This window comes from Aulostomus chinensis, chromosome 15 (assembly GCF_037954235.1).
Source record: "Aulostomus chinensis isolate RoL2024-O1b breed Wild chromosome 15, RoL_Achi_v1.0, whole genome shotgun sequence".
NCBI classification, from domain to species: Eukaryota; Metazoa; Chordata; class Actinopteri; order Syngnathiformes; family Aulostomidae; genus Aulostomus; species Aulostomus chinensis.
In genome coordinates this window covers 19980299-19998153 of record NC_141334.1, presented here as the reverse complement: position 1 = coordinate 19998153, position 17855 = coordinate 19980299, and the positions used below count along the sequence as shown (strand labels likewise).

Sequence of the window (17855 nt, the reverse complement as noted above, 5' to 3'; positions counted from 1 at the left end):
AAATTATCTGCATTGCACACACAAGCAGCCTTTTTTTTAAAATGAAAAACTTACAAAATATTGCAAGGAGCAACTCTGTGCTCAGAACCGTGTGCTCATGCTGAATGCCTGATCTGAAACATGTTGATTGACAGCATTCAGTGTCCACTGTGTTTCCTTATATGAGAATTAAAGAAAAATATGGTGTTATTCAACATTTTGGGTTTATATATTTGGGTCAAGATTATTGATAGTGGCCAAACCTTGCCCTTAAAGCAATTCTCACTCAAACAGTGTATTTTGCCTTTGTCACAAAGTGCTCACAAAGAGGTGTCTTGAGCACATGAAGAACTCAGCATTACTTCTTTGTGACTCCAAAATGTAAAAAGAGCCAGATTCATATTTAGCCTGAAGTTGAGTCCCATCGTCACTAACTACAAAAAAACAGCAAAACTGTCTGTCTGTTCACAAACTCTCAAGCACAGTGAACACTTCCTTCAAACAAAAATTGGGTCACAGGGGTAGCAGGTGCAGCAAGGAACCCCAAACTTCCGTTTGCTTGGCCGCATTGACCAGTTCAGGTCTGGTTGTCCCAGGCCAGTATGGAGATGTAGTCTCTTCACCTGGTCCTCTGACTGCCCTGCAGCCTCCTCCAAGCAGGACGTGACTGGAGCACCTCTCTAGGGATGTGCCTATGCACGTGGCATCCTCACCAGATGCCAGAACCACTTTACTGTCTCCCTTTGATGCAAAGAAGCAGCGGCTCTACTCTTTAGTTCCTCACGGATGACTGAACTCACTTTATCACAATGGGAAACACCAGCCACCCCTCTGAGGAAAAATACTTTGATCTGAGATAAACCAAACAAACTATAACACTGCTGGTTTGGTGCTAGCATGAACAAGCCAGGACGAGTGCAAGCAAGCTGGTTCAACTAAATGCACTCGCTGACACTCAGCGCTACTGTGCACGAAAGCTGAACTCAAGTGTTACAGTGGTGGTCAAACTGCAGATTTTGCAATCAGCTTTTGTCATCCTCCCTCTATCATCACAATACCTAATCCCTTAATCTAAATCAGAGTTATGTTTCACTAGATAACTGGATTTTTGAGTTTCACAAACCAACTATAACTTTTCAATAGCGAGAAATAAATGCAAACATGTTATTAAAAAAGTTACTTCATTTTGAGTTGAGATGATTCAAGTATAAGTCTGGAGTCATGAACACCACAGAACTACAGACACTGCACCCCAGCATTTCCTTCAATCAAAGTCAAAATGAAATTCAAAGTCAAGAGATGTCAATCAAGTCAGATCAAGTCAATCATTTAGTTCCTCTTCCCCAATTGTGTCTTAGCAATTGCAGGTGAGCAATGTAATATACCTTTTTTTAATGCTTCTAGATGAGCAGGATCATCGGCAAATTGGACACCACACAGTTTACACCTAAACTCTGGTCTTATAACATCGTGAAGTGATAAGACGATGCAGTTAACTGTGACCTTTGAAATAGGCGCAATCATCGCAGGATTCCATCAATACTATGATATTATTATGCTGTGTAGCTTCAAGGAAACTGCATAAACATGTTGATGAGTATTTCTGCAAAAGTTGAGCAACATAAGCTCCGGGAGCTTATGAGCTTTCTTATTCATCCCAAACCATGTAAAACACGCAACAAGTACAAAATCCTAATCTTTCATTGGTTTTAACATCCAAAGACAGTAAACTTGTGCTAACCAGAGATCAGCTAATAGGAGGTGATGAGATAGGCCGTATCAGTTCACCCCTGTAACTGTGATCCTTCTTGAGCCTTAGATATGTCCCTACACTCATATTGAACTACCCTGAAACATTACAAATTCTGGTGCCTGAGACTCTGCTGAAAGTGAAAGTATGAAAAGTTGAATATCAGGTTCATTACAGTAGAGTGCACTATCTCTGCTGCTCATAACATAAAAACTATAAAGGCAATAAAAGTAGAAATTGAGGGGAATGACAGCGTGTCTATTTAAAACTAGAGAATATAACCTTTACATATAAATAAACATCCCTTACATCATAAAAAGGTTCAAATGCTCATTAAGCTCTCTGCCAGCAAATGAATCTCTACATTTCACACAACATGGAGTGCTCACATTTAGTGTTTCTGTCAGGTCCATTCACGTCAAGAAACACAAGAGATGATAATGAGCTTGATTTGTTTATTATAGTACAAATTGGCGGTATGGCTCTGTTCAGAGGAGTCCCCTGATAATTTTTCATGAGCACCATGAAACAGGGGACCAGCAGCGTGAGGGAAGGTTCTCCCAGTTTAAGACTGGAAGAGCAAACAAACCCCCGTGAACAGAGCAGCAACATGACATGGAACGAACTATGCCATGTATACACGACAAGATGGAGCTGGGGAGGTGGAGGGTAGCAAGTTGCGAGCAGGAGCAACTGTACAGCAAATAGCAGATAGCAGCAGATGACAGCAGATGACAGCAGATGACAGCAGATGACAGCGGGCAGAGCAGCATAGCCAGAAACTAGCAGAGCGGTAGTTGAGGCCGGGTGACATTTAAGTTGAGAGGGGCCAATCAGAAGCGAGGAATTTGATCAGCTGATGCAGAGCAGCTGTAGATCAGCTCATTGATCAGTTTGATTGATGGACGGGAAAGCCAATAGCGCTTGACTACCACGGCCTGACAGAACTAACGCTAACGCTCGATTTGTGATGACACTGAGAAAATAAATACACCAGTTAAAAATCAGGATTGTCAGACCTGACACCACATCCAGTGTTTCATCTCTTAACAGTTGTAATTAGACCTTTCATCCATGTTGTTGTGATTACTCGTAATTCCAGTGGTGTGCATGAACATGCTAAAAGAGCTCCATTCACTGAACGCCCTCATATTTTTGGTGAACGGTGAACTGAACGGACACACTTGTAGCTGTTGAACATGAAAGTGAGTGGCCTTCAACGCTACCGCAAAAGTACATGTTACTCATGAGTGTTTCCAAAAGTAGTAGATGTGGTACTGAATATAAAAACATGATAAAAAGTTATACTGTTTGAATTTCAATTGAATACCCAATTGAATAAAGCTTGATTCATTCATCCATAACCTACGCAGCATGTCGCCAGATACCCTGACGTACACCTCCTGGAAACCATAACTCTGTGTCACGTCACCACAGCTGCGACTGGTCTGCCTCTGATCTCACATTTTCTCTGTGATCTTTATTTCTGAAATTTAACTCTTTGCTCCGTGACGGCCATCACTGTTGAAAGTAAATAAAGGAACACACTGCAGCAGCACCAAATCCATGCTGCTAACCAGTGATTCAGTGGCGTAATGGCAGTGCAATACAGCCAGATGTGTCAGAAGTATAAATCAAGCTTCGGGGCATAAGTGTCAATTTTTGACCAAAATCCATTTTTTAAACGTTTTTTTTTATACCAGATTTTTGTAACCCTTTTTTTAAAATAAAACAAAAAACAATTTTAAACGCCAATTTTGCAACGAATCCTGGAGCTGGACAGTTTTAACCAAGCTAATTTTATACGCTAGAGACACCACTGGAGTTTCTCTTCCTCACTCTCCCTTCCACGGACTTCATTTATATCACATTTTCTTTGATCTGCTAAGTACTTTATATCACATCCACACACATTCATACACTGATGAGCGACGGCATTGGAGCTATTAGGGGTCCCGTGTGTTGCTAAAGGACACTTTGACAGGAGTTGGGGATCAAAACCAGGTATATTCTTATGACTAGAAAACCTACTCTGCCTTCTAAAATGCCCAAGGCCTGCTCTCTTGTCACATTTCATCCTCCTCAAATGAAGGATAGGTCACATTATTGGCTGAGAGGGGAAAAACAGCCATGAGAAATCAATGGAAAAGGAAGGATGGAAGCCCAGCAGGGACATCAACTGGCTGCTCCTGATGGATAATAGCGCCAGCCTAGGGAACAGCTTGCATTTGCATGGCTTTTGTGTGCATGCAAACACACACACACACACACACACACACACACACACACACACACACACACACACACACACACACACACACACACCTGCCCACTCCAACACACCCCACACTTGATTTTGATTTTTGAAAAAAGGATTAAAAGAGATATTTTTTCATCCCGCCTCCACACACACACACACACACACACACACACACACACACACACACACACACACTAGCTTTACCATGTTTCTCCAGTTGTGGCAAACAAGCCCTTGGCAGTGATTTGTTCTCATCATCTTTGACTGAGTGAGTCTCATTCATATGGAGCAGAGGGCAGCAAATCTTAAGGGCCTGTGGGAGAGGTGAGGGCGCATGGTAATCAGCCATCAGCCGTCATCATCGGAAACCCTCTGCACTGTGAAGGCTGGTGATGACAACCAACCTGGTCAAAGACAACTCTTTCTTACAGGCAAGAACTAATGCAGGGTGATACACTGAAAACTCAAAGATCCCCCTGCCATGGCGGAAAGCACAAAAGTGATCCTCATCACAAACAGATTCCGCTCTACATGAAATCCACTGTCATGATGTTTGTTTCATTCCCTTGTTCTCAAGTAGACCACACACCGAAAGTAAATTAAAAAAAGCATATAGAATAAAATGTTCCAAACATTTTTGTCCTCATAAAAAAATGAACTGAAATGTTTGAAAAACTGCAGCTGCCACTGTGTCTAGAAATTATACTCTTGGGCCCATAAGCACGTATCAAATTTAAAGTGCAGATATGACATTGTAGGGTCCATCAAAGTTTACAGTTACCGACATGGCAGTAAAATGATGGAGAAATAGTGTTGCACATCACACAACATTTGCTGATTGACTTGTTTCACATTTACAATTTGATCCATTTGATAAAATAACATTTAAAAAGTCGAGACCTTCGGTGCCACAAAGTTGTTCATCCACTTAGCAGTCAACTAACCAGAAGCAGCAAACTCAACCAGCTGGTATGCTGCCCTGCAGGGGCCATACAAACATACCACTCTCCTGGTGACTAGCGAATGTGAGGGACGGTCACTTATATGAAAATATAATGCAAATTACCTTCAAGCATTTTTTTTCTAAATTTCCTGATGCTTTACATTGTATCACCTATATGCACAAGTGACTCCTGCACCAATGCAGTATTTACATTAAAGACCCCAAAGGAAATATATCTTCCATCCTTGCTATTTTGTAGATGTAATATGCTTAATTTAAACTCATGACAAGGCACAGCATAAGAGTTGCTGGTCTGGTACAACCCTAAACCAGTTTAATTCTATGCTAAATTAAATGTGTGAGGCAACACATCAAAACACTTGGGATTTGAAAAGCATCTACTGCAAACCTATTCTCTCCTACTCTCTGTGCTCACATACTGTATTTAGATACAAGCCAAATTTGTGATAAATGATTCCAAAAATCATTATGACATTGATATATTTTTGTGTTTTTGAATATAGCCTATCGCTGCCAGCACTTCACTATTAGCATTCTGGTGTCAGAAATGGTTGCACAAAATCTGTGCTGGGATTTGGGCTCCACTGACATGTAAAATTGCTTTTTCCTTCTACTCACTGATGGGGTGGAACTCTCCAAGGTTGTGGTGGATACCTTTAATTGGAGGCCACTACTCAGGGTTGTTAGCTGCTAGCAAAGGCAGGGACACCCTGCTGTTACAATATGTCAACTGTTTGGCTTAATGTCAAAATGGCTCGAAAAGTCTAGACTATTAGTTCATAACTCAGGACCAAGGTGAATTTAGTCCTGTTGTGCTACCATTTTGTGAGTGTATAGTACATTAAAAATGAATCATTTATGCAGGGAAAGTCATATTTAGGTGCAAAAAACTGACAACACAGAATTAAAGTACCATCTAGATCTAAATCCACAACAGCACGGCCTGCCTTTCCCTTTTCTGTGTGTTCAACTGACAGACTAATCCCTGGAACTCTTTAATTTAATCCACAGGATTAACAGGCAACTGTATGAGAGGCAACTAGCTGTATCCATAAACATGTACTTACAAGACCAATCAGCGTGATGTAATGGAGAAAACCTGTGGCTGTTCTGTCCTGGCTGCACTCAGGGTCCCGCTATCATTCTGACGGGATAGAAATACACTCCAGGACAATCCCAACCAAATGCAGGTCCACCCTACCCAAGGTTGGCTGCGACATGAAACAGTAAGCCCGGGATTACACAGGATAAAAGAGTGCAAACTGGCAACTTAGATGAGCCAATTATTCCTCCCCTACTCACAATGACAAAGAATCTGAACCTCCAGCATGGCTGCTTTTCCTGCAATCTTGAAAATGCCACCTGACCAGGGTCTCTCTAACTAGGACAGATCAGCCCAGAATTGCACCCTCATTCTTCTGTACTTGTGACAATGCTGTTCAATAGGTGGACCTGCTATGAGTCTATTTTTGGAGGAGGGTTTATAGCCATCAGCTGTATTGCAATCCTGGAAATCTGCAATGATGTGAATCCATGTAGGATTATGTTCCTGCTGAAAATGAGACACCACCCATCTTCACCCAGCAACATGATGCCCTCAAAATCATTCAGGGTGGCAGAATATCCCAGGGATCCCTTACCTTTATCCAAACTCTTAAATAGTACCCTCACACACAAACACCTTTGTCCCTCAGAGTCCTGGTTGTGTGACTGGAGATTGCTTTCTAAGCCTTGGCCCATGGATTTATGTTTGACTATTAATATTTTCTAGCAAATACAAAATACAAGGCCATATGACATGGAGGATGCATTTTCACCTGAAAATGTTTGGTCCCACTCACTTCTCCACTGTCAGGAGTCTTCAGAAAGTCTCTGTTAACAGTGCCAAGTTACTAAAATCCCAATGAGGGGAGATTATATAAATGTTCATATGCTCATCTGACTCACCCCTGGTTATTACATAGTGTGCTCACAGCAACCAGCTTAAAGCAGCAGTGAGGTCCCGGAGAACTTTTGCTCGCTCTCTCTCTCTCTCTCTCTCTCTCTCTCTCTCTCTTTTGCTCTCTCTCTCTCACTCACTAAATTTCTGGTTAAGAAGACCCTCAAATACATGCTCAAAGTCAGTGTTGTCCCAAAATGGCTAGCATCCATCAATTATAATGTCAATGTGTATAATGTTTCTTCTTCTTCTTCTGCAAAGGTGAATTTGGCTCCTGGCGTGTTCATGCTCAGGTCTGAATAAAAGCTGCACGCAGAGATGAGCTGTCCCTCACAACCCCACACATGTCACAGTGTGAGGCTGTCTCGTAGAGCAAAAGGTTTTTGCATGAGGTGATTTTGCATGAAGGAATAGAGTAATGCTGCCCTGTGGTTAAAAAAAAAAAAAAAAATCTCTTAGTGTCAACTGGGTTGTATTACACAACACACACGAAGAAGACCAAATCTTGACTTGTTACACGTATATGATACAGCCAAATTTGTCCTCTATATTGAACTCATCCTCAGTGGAGCAGTGTGCAGTCGCATGTAGCACTCGTTGACCAACTCCACATCCTCTTCCAGAACCTTGCTCAGAAGCACCAACAAAAGTAAATAACCTAAATTACATGTTTTGACAGTGAGGGAAACCGGACAACCAGGAGAAAACTGGGACAACACGCAAACTCCACATAGAAACTACCTTGGATGGCTGGGATTCCAACTGGGAACCTTCTTGCTGTAAGGAAAGAGTGCTAACTATGCCACCGTGCCGCAACATTCTATATATTTCATCTCCTGTTGCCACCATATCTGCCCCAAATTCCCAAATTGTAATGGAATCTTCCTTGGCTTGTACTACAGCACGCTTGGTGCCACAGAGTTTTTTGCTACATCGTGCTGAGAGCCAGACAGAAAAATGCGATGAACAAGACGATGACCATGGCCTCAAACTGTGAATACCATCAGTCATACTCACAGTGAAGACATACATCTCCTCTCTGACTTTGCAGCTTGACCGCTGTCGTCCCTCTTTCAGTAGTGGCTGCAGTTAAAAGCTCCTTCGTGGATTTTATTTCAGCTACTTCATCACTGCCACAGAGGCTCTACAGCACTTCCCAATGCTAATACATCTGTCACAGCACTTAAAACATCAAAATAAAAAGCTTTTTGGGCTTCATCTATTTTGGAGCACATTTCTTAATTCGTTTTTGGTGGTTCAAAACAACAATAACTGAAAAACAAATCTCTTCGAAACAAAACCTGTCCAGTGGTTGTGTGGCATGTTTGGGGAAAGGTCACAAGGACTTGGGAGGCACTGGAGTTAGCCTGGAGCTTCTATGACTCACGTGTTATTATCGTATAAATATATTCCCATGAAGAAAATTTCACCGTCTGACCACTGTACATCAAAGTGGGCCACTTTTCCGTCGTCACGGCAACATTGCACGTAACCGGCATTTAATCATCAGCCTTACATCACTAGCATTCTACATCAACATGACTCCTGCAGGATAACCTTTTTTTGCAAACACTGAATGCTAAATTACATTTTGACCTCAGATATAAAGATGCACATTCACATATCTAATTAACAGCAACTGCTTAGCTACTGTACTGCAATACATGAGGTGAAATAGTTCCACATAACTATTCAACAGGAAAAGTGCCGTGAATAGCTCTGAAGAGGAAAGACAGCACGAGGTGAGCCACCGCAAACACATTACAAACAAAACAAGATGAGGAAAGACAGAAAATATGTCTCTCAAAGCCAGTTATGATAAAACAGTAAAACAATAAGCATTCTGAGCTTATTTTACCGCAAAAATCATTATAGTGGTGATGATTTTATGGGCAACCGATCCGGGATCCAGACTGCAAAGCAGACAAAAAAACAGTAGGTTTTTGATTCTTACTTTTACTATTCCGATGTGTCCAAAGTCGTTCATTCGTCATCACCTGCAATACAACAGGAACTGTAGGTGCAAAAAAAATATCCTGAAAAAGGCAAAAATACATTGACATGTGGTGTCAGTGTATCAATAATGCATTGCACTTCCTTGTACTCTGGATGTACGAGGCATTCGATAATATGTTTTAGACATCTTCAAATTAAATAACCTTATATATTTCACAGTACAATGGCTTGTGACGCATTTCTCTTTTTTGGAAGCAAGGTATGATTTTCTTCTCAGAGCATCAAGGGAAGACAGAAGAATTTCAAGCTGCTTTGCTGTGAAATTCCTTCTCCCTTCATCAGTAATGTAATGTAACGGGAGCACTAGGGAGTCAAATTCCCCACCCTGGTTCGAGCTTCAAAGAGAGATATAGATATGAGAGCCAGGAAAGGGCAGCCAAGGTTGGTCGATTCACCAGATTGGATTTGAGGAGAGATATGTTCACTAAAATAGAATGCTTTCTTAAAAAGAAGTGCTCTGTTGTCCGCTGGTTCAGGGTCAGCGCCTACTTCTCCCTCCTAAAGGATTTTATCAAAAAGGCTGGCTTTCAAGCAATTCCACCATCCACACAGAGCAGAAATAGTGCTCTGTCATATAGAGAGGCTGAGGAGGAAAGAACTGTCAGCAGAGATCTTAGCAGAGCTTTAAGCTCCTTCTCTTTAGCTGGCAGATCTCACCAAAATCACAAACCTGCCTCTGGAGCCGTGAGAGCCGATTCCTCCTCCAGCAACACTGTCACCACTTAGCCTGCCAGAGCCTCCTCCACCATTGCAGCACTTATCTCTCCACTCCGCTGAACTAAATTAGACTTCCAATGGAAAGATCTATAGGGGAATATGTGTTAATTAGTGATTTTATATTGCTCCAGGCTTCAGATATATGCTGAATAAGCAGGTGTATTTGTGACACGTTTGTCTTTTACAGCTCAGAGGTGTTTTCATGCTTACACATGCATGAGGGAAAAGGAAAACCAGCACAGACATAGATTTGACTATCCCAGATATGATCAAGCACCACTTGTTGATTTCACCACCTGAGCCTTTATCCAGATTTTCAAGAGCCCGATAACGCTTGTAGCAGTTCTTCAGAAGAAACCAGGATACTTTTCCATCGTGTCCTTGTTTCTAAAAGCTTATGACTACCTGAGCATTGGTGGCTTGTGATGTGACAGAAATGTAAACAGTATGGCTGTAAGAAGAGTGTATCACTTTTGTAGTGAAGACTTAACTGAGTTTTGTCTTTCAGGGATGGGATAAAGAGTCTTGACAAGCTAGCTGTGAGAAAGCATCAAAATGCTTTCACATTCACAGGTTCCCCTCACACCAACATGGCTAGATATCTTCCTTCACTGTCCAACACAATGGCAGTGACAGGATGACAGCGGTGATGACTATCTTGAACGTTTCCTGTTTTTCCCATCACTGAAAATACTGAGGAAAAGTTTCAAATATGGAACACGATGCTGGCTTTAAATGTTGCTAAATCTGGCATGAGCAAAGTTTTGGTGTGGTCTCATTTTAAAAAAGCCCTAATTTTAAAATAGCCATTTTGTGTAGGAACACAAGTGCCTGCACAAATAGCATGCAGGAATCAGAAATTAGAATACAAGTATCTGTCATGCAATCATGGATATGAATGAATCTTCGTGTTCGGCATACACACTATATCCTAAATACGATCCAAACCAGGACAAGCTTCATAAACAGCATCCTCAAGTCAGTCAAAACACACTCACAGAAGATGATTATCCACTGTCAGATGGCCTGTTCCACCTTCAAGTGGGCCATGGGCCACAGCCAGCAGGCCATGTTTCCAAACATTGCTGGTGGCCTTTCAGTCCACTAAAGTGGGCCAGCCCATCTGGTGCCTTTCTAAAGCCAGATTGCCTCTATCCCAGAATCAAGTCTACTGTCAATGTGCTGAAGTAATGGAGGGTCTCATATCTTACACTACTGACTACTGACAAAATTACAGGACTGAAATATCTAACAAGGAATTACATTCGCCTACAGCCCAGTGTTACATAAACTCACATATTGTAAAAGATAGCCAACATGTCACAGCAAACAATAAATGAAGTCAACCAAATTATCTACATGTTGCCATGTCCAAAATAAAATGAACCAATATCCAAAAAACTAACTGGTAAACTCGCTGGACATCTGTGGGCTGAGGCGAGAGCAACTGTGACAAGAAGCCACAGAGGAGACCCTGCTGACAGGATTTGCGGACAAGTTCTGGACAGACAAGGGTCTCCAGAGGGGGAGCAGACTCTTCTGTTCACTCTTGGCCCAGATGGAAATGACCAAAGAGGTCTGGGAATACACAGCAGGACATCTTGAATTATGTATAAATACCCAAGACATTTAGAGACTACGTTTAAAGGGATTTCAGAGTTCACTATTTTACGATATACCAGATTTTAAAACTGAAAGTGCTTTGAATAACCGTCATCTAGGTTATTGCATCACAGCTCAATATACAAAAATGAAAATACACTTAAAGGAGATACAATCAAACAACAACTCTACCAAGGAACCATTCTAATGAGATGAATGAGATAAAACAGGCCATTGTTTGTATTTATGTAAACCTCATTAGAGCTTACCCTTCCACTACACCTGTTTTGATTTTACAACATGAAATGTTGTTCTCAGAGGACAGTTTATTTTAAGTGTGTGTCAAAAAACAGCTAATGATAAATGGGGAGAGGTGCAAGAGGGGTGTAGTGCATGTAAGCACTTGGCCCAGATTAACTAACAGATCTAAGAACCCCCAGAGTCTTTACTGGCCATGCTTTGAATGATGAATACTAATACGCATATGTGACTGTGTGCAGGTGCTGTATGAACTAATGAGCACTATTAAATGTATTCATGTATCCACTAAAATACAAACACCCTGAAATATTTAACTTCTTCAGTCAGAATAACAAATCAAGTAGCGGAATGATATTTCTCTTGTGTTTAGTGTGGTGGATATTACACATTGCAAGTGTTGGAAAGTACTAAAGCAAGTTGGACTAGAAGTGAAAAAGGTTTCCAGTGCAACATGACATTAGCCACTAACAGCATAACACAATGTAATCTCCTCCTGGAATCGTCACCTTATCATGGTGGAGGGGTTTGAGTGCCCTAGTGACCCTGGGAGCTATGCTGTCCAGGGCATTTTGCCCCTGGTAGGGTCACCCAAGGCAGACTGGTCCTAGGTGAAGGGCCAGACAAAGAATGGTTCAACAGACCCCTCATGGAGGGTAAATCTAGGAGTTTGCGTACCCAGCCTGGAGGGGCACTGGGGCACTGGGCCCCTGCCCTGGAGCCAGGCCCGGGGTAGGGGCTCGATGGCGAGCGCCTGGTGGCCGGGCCTTAGTTCATGGCGTCTGGCTGGACTCGTTGGAAGGGTCCGGTGCTATTTGGTTTGGGCAGCAGTCCAAGGTGGGGGCCTTGGCCGTCTGATCCCCTGGCATGGAAGCTGGCTTTTGGGACATGGAACACTACCTCTCTGGCAGGGAAGAAGCCGGAGCTGGCGGAAGAGGTTGAGTGTTACCAGCTAGATATAGTCAGCCTCACCTCGCCACACAACCCCAGGTCCGGAACCCAAGTACTCTTTCTACTTCACTGGAGTTGCTACAGATGAAAGGTGGAGGGCCGGGGTGGGCTTTCTGATAGCCACCAGACTCTCTGCTTGTATAGACAAAGTTTGCAGTTTGTCCATAACTAACACCATGTTCGAACATAAGGATGCCCACCGGTGCACGTGGCACCAAGACATCCTAGGTCGTAGGTCTATGATCGATTTTATAGTCGTATCATCTGACCTGCAACCGCATGTTCTCGACACTCAGGTGAAGAGAGGAGCTGAGCTGTCAACTGATCACCATCTGGTGATGAGTTGGATCAGGTGGCAGGAGAAGACGCCGCACAAACCTGGAAGGCCCCAACGAGTAGTGAGGGTTTGCTGGGAACACCTGCCTTAAGAACCTGCCAGAATGATCTTCAACTCCCACCTCTGGCAGAGCTTTGACCACATCCCAGGGGCAGTGGGGGACACTGAGTCCGAATGGGCCATGTTCCGCTCTGCCATTGTCGAGGCCACTGTAGTGAGCTGTGACCGTAAGGCTGCTGGGGCCGGTCGTGGCGGTAATCCCCAAACCTGCTGGTGGACACCAGAGGGGAGGGGAGCTGTCTGGCTGAAGAAGGAGGCTTACAGGGCATGGTTGGCCTGTGGGTCTCCAGAGGCAGCCGACTGGTACCAGCAGGCCAAGCAGTGTGCAGCCATGGCAGTCACCGAGGTAAAAACTCAGGTGTGGGAGGAGTTTGGTGAGGACATGGAGAATGACTATCAGTGGGCTCTGAAAAAGGTTCAAGCAAACCGTCCATCCCCTCGGGGGGGAAGGCGGCAACTTGCCCACACCGTTTACAGTGGTGATGGGAGGCTGCTGATGTCAACTGGGGAGATAATTGGGCGGTGGAAGGAATAATTTGAGGAACTCCTCAATCCCACCAACACATATTCCATGGAGGAGACAGAGTTTGGGGAGTGCTGGGGGGGGGGGGTGTCGTCCAATCTCCAGGGCAGAAGTCGCCGAGGCAGTTAAGCAACTCCGTGGTGGCAGAGCTCCGGGGGTGGATGGGATCCGCCCTGGGTATCTCAAGGGTTTGGATGTTGTGAGGCTGTCTTGGTTGGCACATCTTTGCAACATTGCGTGGGCATCGGGGACTTTGCCTTTAGAGTGGCAGACCGGGGCGGTGGTCCCCATCTTTAAGAAAGGGGACCAAATGGTGTGTTCCAACTATCGGGGGAACACACTCCTTCTTCTAGTTCTACGCCAGGGTACTAGAGAGGAAAGTCAGGGCAATAGTCGAACCTCAGATTGAGGAGGAGCAGTGTGGTTTTCATCCGCGCTGTGGAACCGTGGATCACCTCTTGACCCTCGCTAGGGTGCTGAAGGGGGCATGGGAGTTTGCCCAACCAGTCCACATGTGTTTTGTGCATCTGGAGAAGGCTTATGACCGTGTTCCCAGGGGCACCCTGTGGGGGGTACTCCAGGAGTATGGGGTGGATGGCCCCTTACAAAGGGCTGTTCAGCCCTTGTACCAAAGGAGTGATGGTCTGGTCTGCGTTGCCGGCAGAAAGTCGGACTTGTTCCTGGTGAGGGTTGGACTCCGCCAATGCTGCCCTTTGTCACTGGTTCTGTTCATAGCCTTTATGGACAGAATTTCTAGGCACAGCTGGGTGGTGGAGAGGGTCAAGTTTGGTGGCGGGAGGATGCCGTCTCTGCTTTTTGCAGATGATGAGGTCCTCTTGGCTCCATCAGGCCACGACCTCCAGCTCTTGCTGGGACAGTTCGCAGCCGAATGTGAAGCGGCTGGGATGAGAATCAGAACCTCAAAGTCTGAGGCCATGGTCCTCAGCCGGAAAAGGGTGGCCAGCTCACTCCAGGGCAGGGAGGAGGTCCTGCCTCAGATGGAGGAGTTTAAGTATCTCGGCGTCTTGTTCATGAGTGAGGGTAGGATGGAGCGGGAGATTGACAGGCAGATTGGCGCAGCATCCACAGTGATGCAGGTGCTATAACAGTCTGTTGCCTCCTGGACACCTCCCTCGGGAGGTGTTCCAGGCATGCCCAACCGGGAGGAGGCCTCGAGGCCAACCCAGGACACACTGGAGGGATTATATCCCTCGGCTGGCCTGGGAATGCTACCGGATTCCCCCGGAAGAGCTGGTGAAAGTGGCTGGGGAGAGGACAGTCTGGGCTTCCTTGCTGAGGCTGCTGCCCCTGCAACCCAGACCAAACAGATAAGCAGAGGAGGAGGATGACGACAATGTAATCAAAGCATTTCAAAATTGGTTGAATACCATGGTGAGAAATATTAGCATCACCAGGGGAGCGTAGCAACTCATTTCAAACTGCTTCAGGGGTTTGTTAAAAATGGAAGCTTGCTGTTCCTAGGCTACTCACAGATGGCTCAAAGGCAAAGTTTTGAATCAGGGAATCGTCTAAAAACATTGATTTCAAATGGCCTTGTAGGATAGCTGAGGAAAGGGGAAGTAAAGCATTAGCATGTCAGTTCAGTCAGCTAACGTCAGCTGGCCTCAGATGCCTTTTTTAGCAAATATAAAATAATTGCTAATTGCTCAGTATCTTTTCCATCCATTGTCTTCCGCTTGTTCCTATTCAGGGTCATGGGGGGGGGGGGGGGGGCTGGAGCCTATCCCAGCGGCTATGGGTGAAAGGCGGGGTTCACCCTGGACAGGTCGCCAGTCCATCGCAGGGCCAACATATAGAGACAAACAACCATTCACACTCACATTCATACCTACGGTCAATTTAGAGTATCCAATCAGCCTAGTCCCCAATTGCATGTCTTTAGATGATGGGAAGAAGCCAGAGTCCCCAGAGATAACCCACGCAGGCACAGGGAGAACATGCAAACTCCACACAGAAAGATCCCATGCCCAAGCCGGGACTCAAACTCTGAACCTTCTTGCTGTGAGGCGACAGTGCAAACCACTGCACCAACGTGCCGCCTAGCTCAGTATCTTTTCATTTATATAAATAAACAAGGCCCTAGTTGTACACAAATTCTTATCTATTTTAAGTTCAGAGCACCATCTTTGTTTACTTCTCAAGTTACTCAGAGAGCTGTCAAACTGATTTATTGGTAACATCAAGGGTATACTGATGCTGCCTTCATAGTAATCAACTGTTTCAGAAGCAGCTTGGAAACATCTCACAGAACAAGAATTGTAAGTTTGGTTGGTTGTGAAAGGTAGCTGATGCCTCTTAAGATCGCATTCTGCTTTAAGCCAGGCTCAATATATCCTCAATGGTGTACTGCATAAATGTGCGTGTCATCTCCCTCAGCTAATTTTTGTGGCTTTTTGTATTTATATTCCTGAAAATTTACTAAGAAATAAGTATTATAGAGTATAAACTTGTTCACCAAAACCAAATGTTTTTGTTTATGTTGTATGGCATATTTATAGCAACTAGCTGGTGTTACCTAAGGGTGCTGATGTCACAGGAATGCAGACTGTAATAGCTAACCTATGTACCCTCTGTATCTCTGATTTTACTCTTTTACACTGTTGCACGTGAGGATTAGATACTGAAAATTGACTGTGAAACACAAAGAGCTTTTGAGCTTACCTACTGTATTTGCTGTTCTTCTGAAAAGCATATCACATCAGTACACTGAGGGGAGAATAAATTGAACCGAATAGTTGGGAGTCTCTTGTACAAACTAGTACTTGGATTAGCCAACAGTTTTTCTGTGTTACTGAGCATTGCTGAGCAGCTCAATTTCTATGTTCATTACATTTGTTGCAATTGTGTTGAGATTTTGGTAAGATCAGCCTGTTCTAAATGGTTGAGTGGAAATCAGAGGCTCTGCCAGGTATGTTATTTAAAAGAAAATGCGCCCAGAATATTGCCAACAGGTACTTTTACTTCTCTTGGAGCAGTCATTAAAAATGTTAAGTCCATGAATACCAGATCTATTTTGCTATTTCCACATATCATTTTGACTTAATTTTTTCATTATTATTTGACAACTGTTTTGTATGTTACAAGTGAGCATCTACTGTTTCACCTACAGTTTGTGTTCACTTTTGGCAGCTGAATGTGCTGACAACTAAACCTTCTTCAAAGACTCCTTCACACTCCTCCGGGCTCTGGTAATCACACAGAGCTGCAACCTGGCTAGTGGAAAGAGGAGATGTCAACAGCTTCAGCCCCTCTGGGAAATCACTTGAATAATGCTGAGGGAACAGAAATCAGCATTGTAGCATGTGTGTGTGGAGGGTGTGGGTGGGGTGTCTGTGTGTTTGCATATCTGTGTGAATACATGAAAGAGTGTCTATATGATTATTGTATTGTTTTTAGATAAATGTTGGACAGTTTTTATGTTGTAGTCTGAACATCACTCATTCATATTACATCAAACACAGCTCATATTGCAAGTCTTTGCTTTTTTCAAGCTGGTATAAAGTAGTTGGATCTCTCAATGTTACATACCATTTGTGACAGACTGTGGAGCTCAGTGTTTTAAGGCCAGTCAAGACAAATGATTTGTCATGATACTGGATGCAACTTTCCAAGATGTCTTGATTGACAGTCTACAACTGATTGTTCATATTAAGGCAATATATTGCAGTTATTTTGACTGATACTACAGTTTTGATATGATTGAAAATATCAATAATAATATCAATTTTGCTTTCATTTTCCTTGAAAAATCCACTGAAATGTTGATGGGGTAATTTTTTGGGGATTTGTATCTGACAATGATGTTATCTTGAGTTGGTAGAATATAATATAGAGGCAAGAAATTTCTGCATCATCACAATAATGCATTTAAGAACATATTTTAACACATAATTCGCCTTCTCACATAGAAAACAGAGATTACATTGTAAGCAATTTGCACATTCATTACAATTTTTTTGACTAGCAGACAATATATCAGAAATTAAAGCAGAAAGCTTTTTAAAAAAAGTTGTTATTTATGCTGTTGTATTTACAGTTGGACATAAATAAATGAGAATACAGTTACATGCGACCTAACAACTCCATCAAGCAACAACCTATTAAGTCAAGTCAATTTTATTTATATAGCACCAAATCACATCAAAGGTTATCTCATGACACTTAACAGGTAGAGCAGGTCTAGTACCACACTCCTTCAATGAATTTACAACCAACAATTCTCCATGAGCAAGCACATCCTGCAACAGCGGCGACGAAAACCTTCCTTTTAACAGGCAGGAACGTCGAGCAGACCCAGGCTCAATGGGGACAGCCTTCTGTTTTGACTGGTTTGCGGGGAACGAGAGCAGAAAAGCAGGGGCAGTGAAAAAGACAGATATACAGAAGGAAGAGAGGGACAGGCATGACTATAGAAACAAGGGAGAGAGAATGACAGAAAGTCAGGGATGGGAGCACCATGGTACACCATGTTTTTATTA

General features: G+C 43.4%; 1 protein-coding gene across 3 annotated transcripts in view; it reads right to left on the bottom strand.

Moving 5' to 3' along the window:
• camkk1a (calcium/calmodulin-dependent protein kinase kinase 1, alpha a) overlaps positions 1–17855 on the bottom strand; it is a 61519-nt gene that overhangs the window by 39913 nt on the left and 3751 nt on the right. The window contains exon 1 of one of the 3 annotated variants that reach the window (XM_086179467.1): positions 6021–6154. The exons of the other annotated variants lie outside the window; for them this stretch is intronic. The gene's annotated coding sequence lies outside the window, so the exon portion shown is untranslated. Of the gene's footprint in view, positions 1–6020; positions 6155–17855 lie in introns of those variants that run through there. 3 annotated transcript variants of the gene reach the window in all.